The sequence below is a fragment of the Rattus norvegicus genome, chromosome Y (assembly GCF_036323735.1).
Source record: "Rattus norvegicus strain BN/NHsdMcwi chromosome Y, GRCr8, whole genome shotgun sequence".
Lineage (NCBI taxonomy): Eukaryota > Metazoa > Chordata > Mammalia > Rodentia > Muridae > Rattus > Rattus norvegicus.
In genome coordinates, this window is record NC_086040.1 from 30,824,545 (window position 1) to 30,841,383 (window position 16,839).

Below are 16,839 nucleotides of genomic sequence, written 5' to 3' on the forward strand. Positions count from 1 at the left end.
AATATTGAAATCACACACTTTACAATAGTCCCAAATAATATAAAATATCTTGGTTTAAGTTTATTCAAGCAAGTGAATGATCTGTATGACAAAAGATCAAGTATCTGAAGAAAGAAATTGAGTACTATCTCAGAAGATAGAAAGAGCTTACATGCTCATGGATTGACAGGATTAATATAGTAAAGATGACCATTTTGCCATTCAATTTAATTTTACACATTCAATGCATTCTCCATCAAAATTCCTACTCACTTCTTTAATAGAGATAAAAAGAGAAATTTCCAAATTTATTTAGAATAAGAAAAAACTAGAAGAGATTAAACTATCCTCCACAAGAAAAGAACTTCTGGGGGAATCATCACCCCTGAACTCAAGCAGTATTACAGAGCAATAGTGATAAATACTGCATGGTATTGGTAAAGACACAGATGGATAGACCAGTGGAATAGAAGTGAAGACACAGAAATGAACCCACACACCTATCATTTGATATTTGGAAAAGTAGATAAAAACCATTCAAAGGCAGAAACATCGCATTTTCCAAAAATAATTCTGGTTCAACTGGAAATCAGCATGAAGAAGAATGCAAATTATCTCATTTTTATAACCATGTACAAAGCCTAAGTCAAAGTGAATCAAGGACCTACACATCAAACCAGAGGGAGAGGAGAAGGAGAAGAAGAAGAAGAAGAAGAAGAAGAAGAAGAAGAAGAAGAAGAAGAAGAAGAAGAAGAAGAAGAAGAAGAAGAAGAAGAAGAAGAGGAGGAGGAGGAAGGAGAACAGGAAGAAGAAGAGATTGAGGAGGAGGAAGAAGAGCAGGAAGAAGCAGAAGAGGAAGAAGAAGGAGGAGGAACAGGAGGAAGACAAGGAGGAGGAGATGGAGGAGGAGGAGACGAAGATGAAGAAGAAGGAGAAGAAGAAGAAGAAGAAGAAGAAGAAGAAGAAGAAGAAGAAGAAGAAGAAGAAGAAGAAGAAGAAGAAGAAGAAGAAGAAGAAGAAGAGGAAGAAGGAATTTAAACAGAAAGAGAACTAAACTTCCATTCTTCCCCATTCCCTCTCTTCCTCAGCTGTTGTTTAGGCAGTTGTGTTAGTGAGACGTTAACAGTGTAATTTCTGGTGTTACTTTGAGACACCAACTCATAGTAAATTTTAGTCTCTTAAAATCTTCTTGCATGAAGTAAGACACCCATGGCTACATCATTCTCTATTCTCCAGCACTTCACTTAGTTCCTTTGAATAGGCAGTGTCAATATTATATAGGGTCTGTTCAGATAGATGTAAGTATTTTGAGTTCTGGAGGGCCACAATTGTATCATGCTCAGTGGACAGCACCTCACAGATCTCCTTACCTATTAATAAGCCCTTGAAAGTACCCAAGGCCTGCATATCACCTTATCTCTAATTTGGAAGTTATCTCCATTGGATAATCATGTGAAAATGAAAACTTAGTTTTCTCCAAGGGAATATCACTGGGTACACAAACTAATTTTAAGGGTAGACTGCGTATAAAGCACTAAGGGAACTGAACATCATCTTTGGAGGATCCTTGTTTCATAATGGGTCAGGACTTTTTCTTCAGAATGTCTTTTTCATTTTGTTTTATGTTTATTTATCTATTAATTTTTGCTCTGTATGTTTTGTGTATATATTTTTCCTGGTTTTATGTTTCCATGGAATTCCAGAGTGTGTGAATGGAAGTCTGGGTCAGCGTGTCTGTATCTGATTCTTGAACCTTGTTTTGGCTCTTTTCTATATGCTTGTTTTGTTCTACTCCTATTCATTAACTTTCATTTTATTTTTATCCCTTAGATGATGGTTTGTTTTGAGAGTCAGAAGGATGTAGATACAGATGACAGGAGAGGAATAGAAGGGGGGAATAGAGGGTAGAGTAATCATAATTCAAATATATTGCATGAAAAAGTCTAATTTTAAGAAAAGAATTTTAAAAACATACTTTCTGGGGCCTGTCTGCCCCCTTTTCTCAAAATCCTTAGTAGTTTCATATAAAAAGTTAATGAAAATATTTTAAATCTTTTCCAAGGCAAAGAAAATTGTTTGTTTACATCTGATCTGGAACTGCCACTATGGGAATGAAGCTTCTGTAGAGTTGCAATAATGCAGTAGGAGAGTCTATAAATGCTTTCAGAGAAATCAATCCACTGAGGTTCAGCGGGAGTTTCACATGATTGATGTTACAAATTTTCAATGGGAAGATATACATTTTCGATACTTCAGTTTTCATGAAATTCTTCAAGATCAAATTACAAGTAGTATGGAATACAATCATATAATAGGTTTGTTCCTTTGAAAATTTCAAAATTACCCCAAATAATACTTAAATATCATTAATAAATCAGAACATATTGTATCCTAAACCCATATAAACATGACAATTATGAAATAGAAGTAGATGCGTATTAGTGGATAAAAGCTGTTTCTGGAGAGGCACTATTTTATGTCTGTGATAATTTCACTTCATTGGTAGATGGGTTAAATCAAAGTCTGATAATGAAGACCTTGCTGTAAAAGACCATTCTCTCACTAAGGGACTCTAAAACCCTGTTGTATAGAGTGCTAGCATTTCAATGTATCTCTTAATGACACTCCATTGGTTAGATGTGCCATATTTCCTGTATTCATTCCTCTGTGGAAGATCATCTGGGTTCTTTCAGCTTCTGGCTATTATAAATAAGGCTACTATGAACATAGTGGTGCTCATGTCTTTGTTATATATTGGGGCATCTTTTGGGTATATGCCCAAGATAGGTGTAGCTGTGTCTTCAGATAACTCAATATCCAATTTTCTGAGGAACCTCTACACTGATTTCCAGAATGGTTATATCAGTCTGCAATCCCACCAACAATGGAGGGGTGTTCCTCTTTCTCCACATCCTCTCCAGCATTTGCTTTCACCTGAGTTTTTGATCTTAGACATTCTCATTGGTGTGAGGTGGAATATCAGGGTTGTTTTGATTTGCATTTCCCTTATGACTATAGTTGTTGAATATTTCTTTAGGTATTTCTCTGCCAATTGATATTCTTCAGCTGTGAATTCTCTGTTTTGCTTTGAACCCCATTTTTCAAATGGTTATTTGTCTCCCTGTAGTCTCACTTCATGTGTTCTTTGTATATTTTGGATATAAGCTGTCTATCAGTTGTAGGATTGGTAAAGATCTTTTTCCAATCTATTGGTTTCCATTTTGTCCTAACAACAGTGTCCTGTACCTTACAGAAGTTTTTCAGTTTTTTTTAAGATCACATTTGTTGATTCTTCATCTTAGAACATGAGCCTTTGGTGTTTTGTTCAGAAAATTTTCTCCAGTGCCCATGTGTTTGAGATGTTTCCACACTTTGTCTTCTATTTGTTGGAGAGTATCTGGTTTGAAGTGGAGGTCCTTGATCCAGTTGTACTTATGCTTTCTACAGGGCAGTAAGAATGGATCGATCTGCATTCTTTTACATACTGACCCACAGTTGAACCAGCACCACATGCTGAAAATGCTGTCTTTTTTTCCATTGGATGGTTTTGACTTCTTTCTCAAAAATTAAGTGACCATGGTTGTAGGCGTCCATTTCTGGGTCTTCAATTCTATTCGACTGGTTTATTTGCCTGCCTCTGTCACAACGCCATACAGTTTTTTTTTTTTTTTTTTTTTTTTTTTTATCACTGTTGCCCTGTATTACTGCTTGAGTTTAGGGATAGTGATTCCCATGGAAGTCCTTTTATTGTTGAGGACAGTTTTAGTTATTCTGTGTTTTTTTTTATTCCAGATGAATTAATGAATGTTCTGTCTAAATCTTTGACGAATTGGATTGGAATTTTGATGGGGATTGGAATGAATATGTAGGTTGCGTTTGATATAATGGCCATTTTTACTGTATTAATCCTGCCAGTCCATGAACATGGGAGATCTTTCCATCTTCTGAAATCTCCTTCACTTTCTTCAGAGACTTGAGGTTCTGCTCATATGCTCATATTTTTTACTTACTTGGATAATGTCACCCCAAGACATTTTATATTATTTGGTGCTATTGTGAAGGGTGTCATATCCCTACTTTCTTTCTCTGCTTGTTTAGCTTTGTGCAGAGTTATTTTTATACTCAGCCAATTTGCTGAAATTGTTCATCAGGCTTAGTAATTCTCTTGTGGAATGTTTGAGGTCACTAAGTATACAAACATATCAACTACAAACAGTACTATTTTAACTTCTTCTTTTCCAATCTATATCCCTTTGACCTCCTTCAGTGTCTGCTTGCTCTGACTAAGATGTCTAGAACTATATTGAATAAGTTGTGAGAGAGTGGGCACCCTTGTTCAGTCCCTGATTTCAGTGTGATTGCTTTAAGTTTCTCTCCACTTAGTTTAATGTTAGTTACGGATTTGCTGTATATGTTTAGGTGTGGGCCTTAAATTCCTGTGCTTTCCAGGACTTTTTTCATGAAGTGATGTTGAATTTTGTCAAAATCTTTCTCAGCATCTAATGAAAGGATCATGTGGTTTTTATCTTGGAGTTTATACAGTGAATTATGTTGTTTGTTTTCTGTATATTAAAGTATCCCTGCAAGCCTGGGATGAATCCTACTTAAACATAGTAGAAGATTGTTTAATGTGTTGTATGAATATGTTTGCAATAATTTCATTGAGTATTTTTGTGTTGATATTGATAAGAGAAATTGGTCTGAGTTATCTTTCTTTGTTGAGTCTTTCTTTGTTTTTGTTATAAGAGTAATTGTGACTTCATGAAAGCAATTTGGTAGTACTCCATCTGTTTTAATTTTATGGAATAGTTTGGACAGTATTGTTATGAATTTTTCAATGAATTTTGGATGGATTTCTGCACTAAACCCATCTGATCCTGGACTCTTTTTGGGTGGGAGAGTTTTGATGATTGCTTGTATTCCTTTGGGAGTTATGGGTTGTTTAAATGGTTTATCTTTTCCTGATTTAGGTTTGGTATCTTGTATTTGTCTGGAAAATTGTCTTTTTTTTCCAGATTTTCAAGTTTTTTGAACCTAGGCTTTTGTAGTACAGTAATTTTTTTTTTAATTTCCTCTGATTCTGCTGTTCTGTCTCCCTTTTTAATATTTGATTTTGTTAATTTGGACACACTCTCTGTATCCTCTGCTTAGTCTAGCTATGGGTTAATATTTTCTGTTGATTTTTTCAGAGAATCAGGTATTGGTTCTGTTGATTCTTTGTGTGGTCCCTTTTTTTCTACTTGGTTGATTACAGCCCTGAGTTTGATTATTTTCTGCCTTCTACTACTCCTGCATGTATTTGCTTCTTTTTGTTCTAGAGCTTTTAGGTGTGCTGTCAAGCTGCTGATGTATGCTCTCTCCTGTTTCTTTCTGCAGGCACTCAGAGCTATGAGTTTTCCTCTTAGCACAGCTTTCATTGTGTTCCAAGAGTTTGGGTGTGTTGTACCTTCATTTTCATTGAATTCTAAGAAGTCTTTAATTTTTTCCTTTATTTCTTCCTTGACCAAGTTATCATTGAGTAAAAAAAAATTGTTCAACTTCCATGTATATGTGGGCGTTCTTTCCTAATTTTTATTGAAGAACAGCCTTAGCCCATGGTGGTCTGATAGGATGCGTTGGATTATTTCTATCTTTCTGTATGCTTTGAGGCCTGCTTTTTGACTGATTATATGATTAATGTTGGAGAAAGTGCCAGGAGGCTGTGAGAAGAAGGTTTATCTTTCTGTTTTAGGATAGAATGTTCTGTAAATATCTGTTAAGTCCATTTGGTTTATACCTTCTGCTAGTCTGTCTATATCTCTGTTTAATTTCTGATTCTGTGATCTGTCCAGTGATGAGAATGGGGTGTTGTAATCTTATACTATTATTTTTTTGCGGTGCAATATGTGCTTTGATCTTTAGTAAGGTTTCTTATGTGTATGTAGGAGCCCTTGTAATTGGAGCATAGACATTTATGATTTTGAGTTCATCTTGGTGGATTTTTCCCTTGACGAATATGAAGTGTCCTTCCTTATGCTTTTTGATGACTTTTGGTTGAAAGTCGATTTTATATATTCTTCAGACCATTTGCTTGGAAAATTGTTTTCCAGCCTTTTACTCTGAGGTAGTGTCTGTCTTTGTCTCTGAAGTGTGTTTCCTGTAGTGCAAAATGCTGGGTCCTCATTACATATTGTGTGTCAATCTGTGTATTTTTAGTGAGGAATGAGTCTATTGATGTTGGAGATATTAAGGAATAGTGATGGTCACATTCTGTTATTTTCATAATTGGAGGTTAGTTTATGTGTGTGCTTCTCTTCTCTATGTGTTGTTGTGAAAAGATTAATTTCTTGCTTTATCTATGGTTTTACTTGAATCCTTGTGTTCGGTCTTGCCAGTTAGTGTCCTTTGTAAGACTAGATATGTAGAAAGGTATTGTGTAAATTTCGTTTAGTCATGGGATATCTTGGATTCTCCGTCTTTGTTAATTGAGAGTTTTGATGGATACAGTACCCTGGGATGGTGTTTTAATTCTCTTAGTGTCTGTATGACATCTGTCTATGATCTTCTGACTTTCATAGTATCTGGAAAGAATTCTGATTTAATTCTGATAACTTTGCCTTTATATATTACTTGACCTTTTTCCTTACAGTTTTTAACATTTTTATTTGTTTTGTGCATTTGGTGTTTTGACTATTATGTGATGGGAGAATATCCTTTTCTGGTCCAATCTATTTGGAGTTCTGTAGGCTTTGTGTATGTTTATGGGCATCTCTTTCTTTAGATTAGGGAAGTTTTACTCTATAATTTTGTTGAAGATATTACTGTCCCTTGATGTTGACAGTCTTCACTTTCTTCTATACCTGTTAAGACTAGGTTTGATCTTCTCATTGTGTCCTGGATATCCTTTATGTTTTGAGCTAGGTCTTTTCTGTTTTACATTATGTTTGACAGTTGTGTGATTCTTCTGCTCCTTAGATTATGTCTTCTATGTCTTTTATCCTGTTGGTGATTCTCACTTCTATGACTCCTGGTCTCTGTCCTAGGTTTTCCATTTCCAGGGTTATCTTCCTTGTGCTTACTTTCTTGTTTCTATTTCCATTTTTAACTCCTGGGTGGTTTTGTTTATTTCCTTCTCCTGTTATGCTGTTTTTCAAGTAGTTCTTTAAGGTAGTTTTGTGTTCCCTCTTTCTTGCATTATATTTGTTTACTTCAGTTTTTTCTATTGTCCTGCATTTTCTTAAGGGAGTTATTATTCTTAACATCCTCCATCGTCATGATAAATGTGAAATTAAATTTAGATCTTCCTTTTCTGGTGTGTTTAGATATCCAGTGTTTGTTTTGATGGGAGAATTGGGTTCTGTTGAGCCCAAGTAGTCTTGGTTTCTGTTGTTTGTGTTCCTGTGCTTTCTTGTGGCCATCAGGTGGTCTCTGGAATTAGCTTGTCTTGCTCTTTCTGACAGTGGCTTGACCGTCCTGTAGGCTCGTGTGTCAGGGCTGCTGTAGACCTGTTTTCCTGTTTTCTTTTACCCAGTTAAGGGAACAGAGTATTCTGCTCTCAGGCACATAGTTGCTCCTGTCCACTTACTTTCAGCTGTCCCTGTGGGCGGGAACCAGAAGGAACTTCCCATACTTCTCCTAGGTCCCTCTGTGGGGGGAGGGGGCACAGATGGTGCAAGGTGTTTTCCTCTTGAGTCAGGAATCTGGGCAGAGAGTAGTCTCCTCTGATTTCCCAGGAGTGTCTGCTTCTCTGAGGCTCTAGTTACCCCACCATCATGATTTGGGTACAGGGAGCTGTTTGACAAGATCAGTTCCGATCCAGGCACAGTCTGGAACATGGTGCTCCAGTAGATTTACTCCTCCTCTATTCCAGAGTCACTATGCAATTTTGTCTTGGGCCAGAGATGTGGGCAATTGTGGGCAGAAGTGGTAGTCTGTGTGCATTGTATGCTCAGTATTGCCCACACTCCTGGGTGATCAGCTCTCTCTCCCACAGTTTCTAGGAGAAGGGAGCTTTGTGCTGGAATCAGCAAGGTTCAGGAGCCAGCTAGAATCTGGAAATGCCTGATCCCAGAGGAGTTCTGCATTTGCATGTCCTGAGTCAACCAGTGAGCTCGCTTCAGGCAGAAAAGTTGGAATCACCTCTTCTCTCAGGCCTGAACTCACTTGTTGGGCTGACATTCAGCTTTCCATAAGGGCTGCAACCAGAAGTGTCTTGACCCTACTGCTCCTAGGTTCCTATGCACAGGAGGCCCAGATGGAGCTAGGTGTTTTTTTCTTGAGTCAGGAATTTGAGCAGAGTTCTCACGGGTTTCTGCCCCTCTGACAGTGTAATACTTCCCCACCCCTCATGACATTTGGGTGTAGAATACTGTTTGGACAAGTTCAGATTCAGCTGCAGTTTGGACTGCAGGGCTCCTGCAGATTGACTGCTCCTATATTCATGTGTCCAGTGGCACTATGCAGTTTCCTCTTGGGCTAGGGATCTGAGCACATGTGGGAAGAAGTAGCAGGGTCTCCTCACTGAGGTCTCAGTATTGCACACTCTTCTGGGTGTTCAGCTCTTGTCCCACAGACTTTCCAAAGGATTTCAAATGTTCACTCCCTATCTTACAGGTCCTCAGTCTTTCCAGTTCTCCTCCAAATTTTGTTGGAGAAGACGCCTCTGGTTAAGGGGAGGTACAACAGGCCCAATCAGAAAAAAAAAAAAAGGGCTGGAAATCTTCTTCTCTTAAAGGTAATCTCAGTGATTTCTCATATTCCACAAGTGAAATAAGTCCTGCCCCTTCTCCAGAAGAGACTTTAATACCTTTGCCAGCTGCCAAAGCAGGGCAGAGAGCTCTGTCCATTCACAAAGACAGTCAAAGATGTGCCCTATCTCCACCAACGTGCTTATGAAATCTGCTTCGGGTAAAATGAGTTTGAAACCTGATTCTGCTGACAAAGCGGATTGCAGAACTACCCTGTTAAGCCAAGAGGACATTCAAAGTCCTCCACTATTAAAAATGCGCTTAAATCATCACTTATGATCCAAGGCGTACAAAATACAGTTACAAATACCCAAGTGAACCTCATAACACACATACCAGCCCAAGAAGAGACAAAATTTTCTGCATGTACACCATTAGATCAAGGACCATTGACAGTTTCAGAAGGGGCTCTTGAGAGTTCCACACCCACGCAAGATGTGGTAGAAATTTCTGAATCCACCGATGGAACTCCTGTGCCTTCTGCACATAAAAAATATGTTCTAGCAGCCTCACCATATCCCCCAGTACTTCAAATGTCCTTATATAATAGAGAATTATTCAAATATCCTCTACCACTGAAGGGACCCTCCTGACATCCCATTAGGCCCAAAAAAGCCAAGTTTATCAAAACACACTGTCAATGAGCCATGCAGACTCCATATTTATACAATGTGCAGAGAAGATAAAATATCCCCTACCTCCTCAGGGGACTCTAAGTCGTTCTGTACTGAAAGCAGAGGCGCCAAAATTTTCCAAATATACATCAGAGATGCTAGAACTTCCCAAAACTGAGCAGTATTCTCTGAGTATTACTCTATCTCAAAAAGAGACTGTGGGACAAGAAACTTCTACAAAAGGAGGTCTACCCATAGCCACATCTTTAGAAATGTCTTGTGGATGTGACACATATACAAAAGATATTCTAGGACAGATTCCATCTGTAGAGAAGGTTATGGACCCAACCATATGTGAACCATGAAATGCGAACACCAGAGTCTGTAGCATCCTCAACAACTGAGGAAAGGGATTCCTTGTATTCCATTAGTGTAAAAGAATGAATACGACCTCCACAAATTCCACAGTAGGCTATAGGAACTTCCTTATCTCCTCAAAATCAGCCATCTTCCCCAACTACAGAAGATGCTACACACTCTTCCAAATATTCAGAAAAGATTGCCATTCCTTCTTTATACCCACAAGCAGACCCAGAACATCTGCCAAATACCTCAAAAGCTCTGGATTTTACCTCATCTTCTGAAGGGGCTTTAGAGCCTGTTTTGCCTCTCAAGCAGGCTAGGGAACCTGACACTTCTATAGGAAAGTCGGTTTCCACTTCTCCAGCAGAAGAAATTTCTCTTGGAACTTCCACAGTTACAAAACAATATCTAGAATATGTCTATGATGCTCAGGGAGAGGTCACATTTTCATAGGTAGCTCTAATACATACCCTCCATTCTGATATCACAGTAAGGATTCTACACGTATACACGGTACATTAAGACCTTCCTCATCTGAGAAGGATGTCTTAGGATCTACTGCATCTGAACAGCATGTTATAGAACTATCCCCATATACCTAAGTAGATTTATTTAACATGTCCACTCTGGGGATAAAGAGGCGACATTCTCCCTCTACCAAAGTGGACCACAGGCATCCAGTTTCTATAAAAAAAAAAGGTTAAGATTTGATCCTTCTGATGTAGTCTTGAGAAATTTCCTCTAAAGAAGATAGTTTCAAACATGCCCCTTCTGCCAAAAGGGATCTTGTGCCATCTTCTGCAGCCAAAGAGACAGCAAAAGCTACATCTTCTCCTCAGGTGAGTCCTAATCTTCTCCATCTGTCCAAAGGACCATGGAATTTCCAAAAAATATGAAGGAAGTTTGCAAAGATGCCATTCCTTGAAAGGTCTTGCTGGACATTCCATATTGTCCCAAGATGCTCAAGTAACTCCTCCTTCTACAAAAAAGGCATGTTCACCGTCTACCCTAGGGTTTAAGAGAATTTCTTCACCCCTCTCTATGGCTCCAGAAAGTGTTCTCCATGCTCAAAGTGGTTTGCCATTGTGCAAATTAGACTTAAAACATATAAAACCTTTTTTTTATATTACCAAAGGTCTGAGGGAAAGTCCACATCGAAAAAAAATCATTTAGACCTTGTGCCATTAGTCCAAGTATATCAGAAAAATTCCATGTCTTTTAAAGCACCTAAAAATCTATCTTGCTCTAGCACTCGTCCTAGAAAACAATTACCTTTAGTCATACAATCCCTAGGATCATTGAAATACAAAAAGGGGTGTCTAGAAACTTTACCATCTGCCAAAAGGTCTTTAGGATGTTCACCAACTTCTCCAAGAGCTCGGTTAACCCATAGAAGAACAAAAGAACTAAAGCCATCTGCTCAGGGTGTTTTCCAAAAACCACTTATTTCTTCTTTACTTTTATACCAAGACAAGAGGCCAGCTTCCTCATCCCCATCTCTGATCCCTTCTTCCTATTTGTTCTCTCTCCCAAATCGCTCTTTACTCTGAATTAGATGCCAATTACTAAACCATAGACATATGGAAGGAGGTAGTTGCTGTCAAAACAAAACTTGTGATATCACAGAAGAAGCTACGGCTCTCCAGAACACAATTGAATTTTCAAGGAGGGCCTAATGATGATGGAACTGCCATAGCCTACCTGCTCAAGAGCTTCCTTGCATTGACCAGATTTGGTTGTGCACTTTCCAGTAGTGTCTCCTGTGACACAGTAGAAATATTTACATGCTACATCTCTGTACAGCTAGAGACTTCTCTCTGCTTTATTAGTGATTACATGCTCTGAATGAAGAAAGTTAGTCAGGGGCTTGTCATGGGTAGAAAAGATCTAGGAACACAGAAGGAAAGATATTCTTCTGGAGATTAATTTTATTCTCCGGTCAAATCGTGTGACATAAAGTTCAATCCCCTAGGTTTTCCCTGTTTCGCTGGTGCCAGTATTTTCCCTACAGAACTTTAATTGAGTGAATATTGTTTTATATTTTCTGATTGTAAATTCATTTACAGGGGACATTATATATGTTCCTGCATGTGTACTCAAAATTTCATTTTTCAAATTCCATTTTTTGCAATGAATTTGGTATCAAACGTGGCTCAGCTATAGAGTGAATATAAGAGTGGAAATATTGTGTACCTACTTCTAATGATCAACTCCCAAATCCATATTTTATCCATTAATTACAAGACATCAGTAAAGCAAAGGACAACATGGAGTATAGAATGTGGTTCTGAAGTTCTATTAGATATCAGTCCTCTAATATCTACCTTCTTGTGTTCCCAGGGATAGGCTTGAGGGTTTTGGATGTTTTACCATGATTCTTTCTTCAGGCCACACATCAGTTTCTGAGTGATGGGCAGTGATAGGAATGGCTTGTGGTCCAATGAAACCTCAAATTCAATAGGTTATAAAAAACAGGAGGGAGTCTATTTGCAATTGTCACTTGTGGATCCTATAGTCTTCACCTTGTTATGCAGAATCCATCCAAATATTAAACCAAAATTCCTAGTTGTAGGATCCACCAAAATTGTATATATATATATATATATATATATATATATATATATATATATATATATATATGTATATAAATGTATATATATGTATATATGTATATATGTATATATATGTATATATGTGTGTGTATGTATTCACTTATATATATATGTATGTATTCACTTATATATATATATGTATGTATATATATGTGTATATATATACATATACATACATATATATATATATATATATATATATATATATATATATATCAGGCACAAAAACTAGATAAGATTGATGAAGATAAAATTGCATTCTGCCAATAAATGGTTTTAGATCTTTCATGAGAGACACAGCTAGAGCATGTCAAATACAGAAGTGATTGCTAGTGGCAAACCAGAGAACTGAATACAGACCCCTTGTTTGTAGATGTTGAGAAAGGATTACAAGAGCTGAATGGGCTTTCAACCCCCATAAGAACAACAAGTTCAATTAACCAGGGCTTTCTGGTATTAAACCAATATTCCATGACTGTTTATGTACAGACCTGTGGCTCCAACTGCATATGTGGCATAGTATGGCGATGTTGATCATCAATGGAAGGAGAAGCCCTTGGTTCTCTCTAGTTAAAGGGAATGTCAAAGCACAGTAAAGGTTATAGATAAGGATAAGGGGACCAGCTAGGAATATTAAGGACAGGAAACTGGGAAAGGAAATAACATTTGAAATGTAAATATAGAAATATCCAATTAAAAAAGGTATATACGGGGCTGGGGATTTAGCTCAGTGGTAGAGCGCTTACCTAGGAAGCGCAAGGCCCTGGGTTCGGTCCCCAGCTCCGAAAAAAAGAACCAAAAAAAAAAAAAGGTATAAAATTTGCTAAAAAAAAAAAAGGAAAAAAAAGATAATTAGCAGCTAATCAGACCTATTGAGTCAGTAATCCAAAGGGTTCCTGTCAGGGATTTATAGTCAGAATAATACTAGTGGAAAGATTGAGATGATGAAGATTAAATTTGGAGCACTTCTCTCTCCCAAATATCAGTATCAGACACTTACTGCTCTATAAGTATCCAAATAATTGAGGAGTTTATTCTGAGCTGAGGTAAGTATACTTATTTTTCACTTCTTCCTTAGGACCATTTTCTTCTGGGCAATAAGAACAAAAATCCATGAGCTCTAAGGAAAAGAACAGTGTCCTTCCAAACACCTGGCTTTTGGGAGAAAGAAATTAATGATATAAACTCTCTGACTTCCAGGAACCATTAGAAGCAGGGAAGTCCAGATTCTTCTGAGAGGCTCCCAGCTCCTGATCCCATGTGTGGAAGGATCAGATCAATTCTATCTCTTCAACTTACATATTCCACTCCTACCAAGGCTTCAGTGAGATTTCTCAGGGATGATGTATTTCTTCCTTCTTTTATACCAAGACAGAAGACCAGCTTCGTTCTCCCCATCTCTGATTTCTTCATCGTCTTTGTTCTCCCTCCCTAATGACTGTTTCCCCTGAATTTGAGGCCAATTAGTAAAACCTATAGGTACTGAAGTAATATCTGAGAGGCATTTGCAGTCAGGACAACACTTATTACATCACAGAAGAAGCTAGTGCTCTCAAGGATACAAGAGATTTTTCAGGGAGAGCCTAATGATATTGTCACTGAGAACTGCCATGGCCTGACTCTAAACAGCTTTCCTTACATTAACCAGTTTTGAGGGTGCCAATTTAGGTATGTCTCCTGTGACACAGTGGAAACTTTCGTTCTCCATCTCTCTAAAGCTAGTGACTTCTGAATGGAGAAAATGAGTCAGGGGCATGGCATGGATAGAAATTATTTAGGAACTTGGAGTGGAGGAGATTCTTCTGGATAATATTTTTATTCCCAGGTCAATTCCTGTGACATACAGTTCAATTTTCTAGGTTTTCTTAATTTTATAAAGGCCAGTACTTTACCTACACACCTTTCGTTGAATGAATATTGTATTTCACTTTCCTATTGTACATTCCTTCATAGGGGACATTATAAATATTCCTGAATATGTACTCAAAAATTCTGTTTTCAAATTCCATTCTCTGCTATGATTTTGGAAACAAAGTGGGCCCATCTATAGACTGAGAATAACAGTGTAAATATGGTGTACCTACTTCAATTATAAATTCCCAAATCCTTATGTTATTCAAAAATTACCAACATCAATAAAGCAAAGGACCACATGGAGTATACAATTCTTTTCTCTATTCACATTTGATATCTGTACAACATTATCTACTTCCTGTGTTCCCATGGCCAGACTTGAAGGTTTTAGATGTGTTGCCATGATTCTTCCTTAATGTCATATATAAGAAACAGGAGCATGGGCAGGGGGAAGAAAGACTTCAGGAACAGTGAAACCTCAACTCAATACCTTCATAAGTACAGGAGGGAGTCTCTTTGATATACTCATTTGCAAACTCTACATTCTTGACCTAGTTGTGCAGAATCCATGTAATCATTCCACCTAACCTAATAGGTGTAGGAAGCACCTAAAGTGTATATATATATATATATATATATATATATATATATATATATATATATATATATATATATATTCAACCACCAAAACTGGATAACATTGATGAAGCTAAGAAATGCATTCTGCCAGGAAACAGATATAGATATTTCCTGAGATACAAAGCTAGAGCATGTCAAATACAAATGTGAATGTCAATGGCAAACCAGTAAACTGGAAATGGAGTTCCAGTTGGTAGATTCTGAGAAAGGATAATAAGAGCTGAAAAGGCTTTCAACCCTTAAGAACAAAAATGCCAATGAACCAGATCTTTCTGGTATGAGACCAATATTCAAAGGTGGAAAATGGAAAGACCTAAGGCTCCAACTGCATTTGTAGTAGAGGACGGCCTTGTTGGGCACCAAAGGAAGGTTAAGCCCTTGGTCCTCCCTTGGTTTGACTTGCATTTAAAGGGAATGTGAAGGGACAGTAATGGGATGGTTTATAGAAGAAGTGGAGAGGGACCTGTTAGGGATCTTACGGGAGGAAATTCTAAAAGGAAACAGTATTTTAAATATAAATATGTAAATATACATTTTAAAAAAAGAAATAAAATTTGTAGAAAATAAAAGATATAAGAAATAAAAGAAGAGAAAACTACCAGCTAATTACAGCTATTGACTCAGAAATCTAATGAGTCACTATCAGGTAATGACAGTCATAGAAATAATAGTTGAAGGACTGAGATGATGATGTTTCAAATAGAAGCTCTTCTCTATCCCAGATATCAGGGTCAGGCACAAACTGCACTATAGGAATCTAAAGCATGGAGGAGTTTACACAGAGCTAGGGTTACAAAACTTGTCCTTCCCGTGTTCTTTAAGTCCCTTTTCTTCTTGTCAAAAAGAATAAAGGCCATGCACTCTCAGGAAAACAACTGTGCCCTTTCCATCCCTTGGCTTTTGGAATAAAGAAATGAATGATATAAACTCTCTGACTTCCAGGAACCATAAGAACAGGTAAGTCCAGATGATTTTGAGAGGCTCCCATGTCCTCATTCCCATATGTGGAAAGCTGAGATGAAGGCTGTCTCTTCAGGGAACCCACTAAACACCTACCCCGGACTCACTGAGCTCTCAAATGGACCAGGTAATTCTTCCTTTTTGATACCAAAACAGAAGGGAAGCTTTCTTTGCACATCTCTGATTTCTTCATCCTCTTTGTTCTCCCTTCAAAAATGTCTGTTTATTCTGAATTAAAGGCCAATTAGTAAGCTCTAGGGGTACTGAAGAAATATCTGAGAGGCAGATGCTAACAGGACAACACTTGTGACCTCACAAAAGTAGCTAGGGCTCTCTAGGTTACAAGAGATTTTTCAGAGAGGGCCTAATGATAATGTCTCTTAGAACGCCCATGGCCTACATGCTGAACAGCTTTCCTTACATTGACCAGTTTCAAGAGTGCCTTTTCCAGGAGAGTCTCTTGTGTCACAGTGGAAACATTTACGTACTCCATCTCTCTATAAAGTTAGATACTTCTCTTTTCTTCATTAGTGGTTACATGCTCTGAATGGTGAAAGTTAGTCAGGGGCATGTCACGGGTAGAAAAGATTTAGGAAGATGGAGTGGAGGTGATTCTTCTAGATAATATTTATACTCCCAGGATTATTCCTGTGACATACAGTTCAATTTTCTAGGTTTTCTCTGTTTCGCAACGGGCAGTATTTTCCCTATAGACCTTTAATTTATTGAATATTGTATTACAAATGTGATCATATTCTAGTTTTCTTCTCTTGCTTAGTGATGAAAAAAGTGATACCCAGTACTGTATTAGAACAAACATTATATAGTACACCTAAAGAAAACAAATTGCTCCCAAGGTCAATGTAACTTCATAAGTAAGCAATTTGAATTCACAGAGAAATGGTAAAGTATTGTATTATTTATCCTTAAAAGGATACTTGTAAGAATCTTTTAGAAACAGAAATCTAAACATCTGTATAAAAATGTTATATCTGCTTTAAATGATCAGAATGCACATCTGTGATTGGCAAACCTTATTAAATCCTATCAGGAAGCTGAGGGTAAAACTGGTTCAGAAAGCAGTCATCAACA

The 16,839-nt window shown here is 37.5% G+C and overlaps 2 long non-coding RNA genes across 4 annotated transcripts in view; both read right to left on the reverse strand.

The window, feature by feature from the left end:
- Window positions 1-16,028, reverse strand: part of LOC134484353 (uncharacterized) — a 37,255-nt gene extending 21,227 nt beyond the window's left edge. Inside the window, exon 1 of one of the 3 annotated variants that reach the window (XR_010061760.1) lies at window positions 15,844-16,028. This is a non-coding gene — a long non-coding RNA (uncharacterized LOC134484353). Of the gene's footprint in view, window positions 1-13,593; window positions 14,714-15,843 lie in introns of those variants that run through there. The other 2 variants (XR_010061765.1, XR_010061762.1) reach the window with 2 other exon arrangements.
- Window positions 1-16,839, reverse strand: part of LOC134484354 (uncharacterized) — an 853,788-nt gene that overhangs the window by 620,833 nt on the left and 216,116 nt on the right. The window lies entirely within an intron of this gene.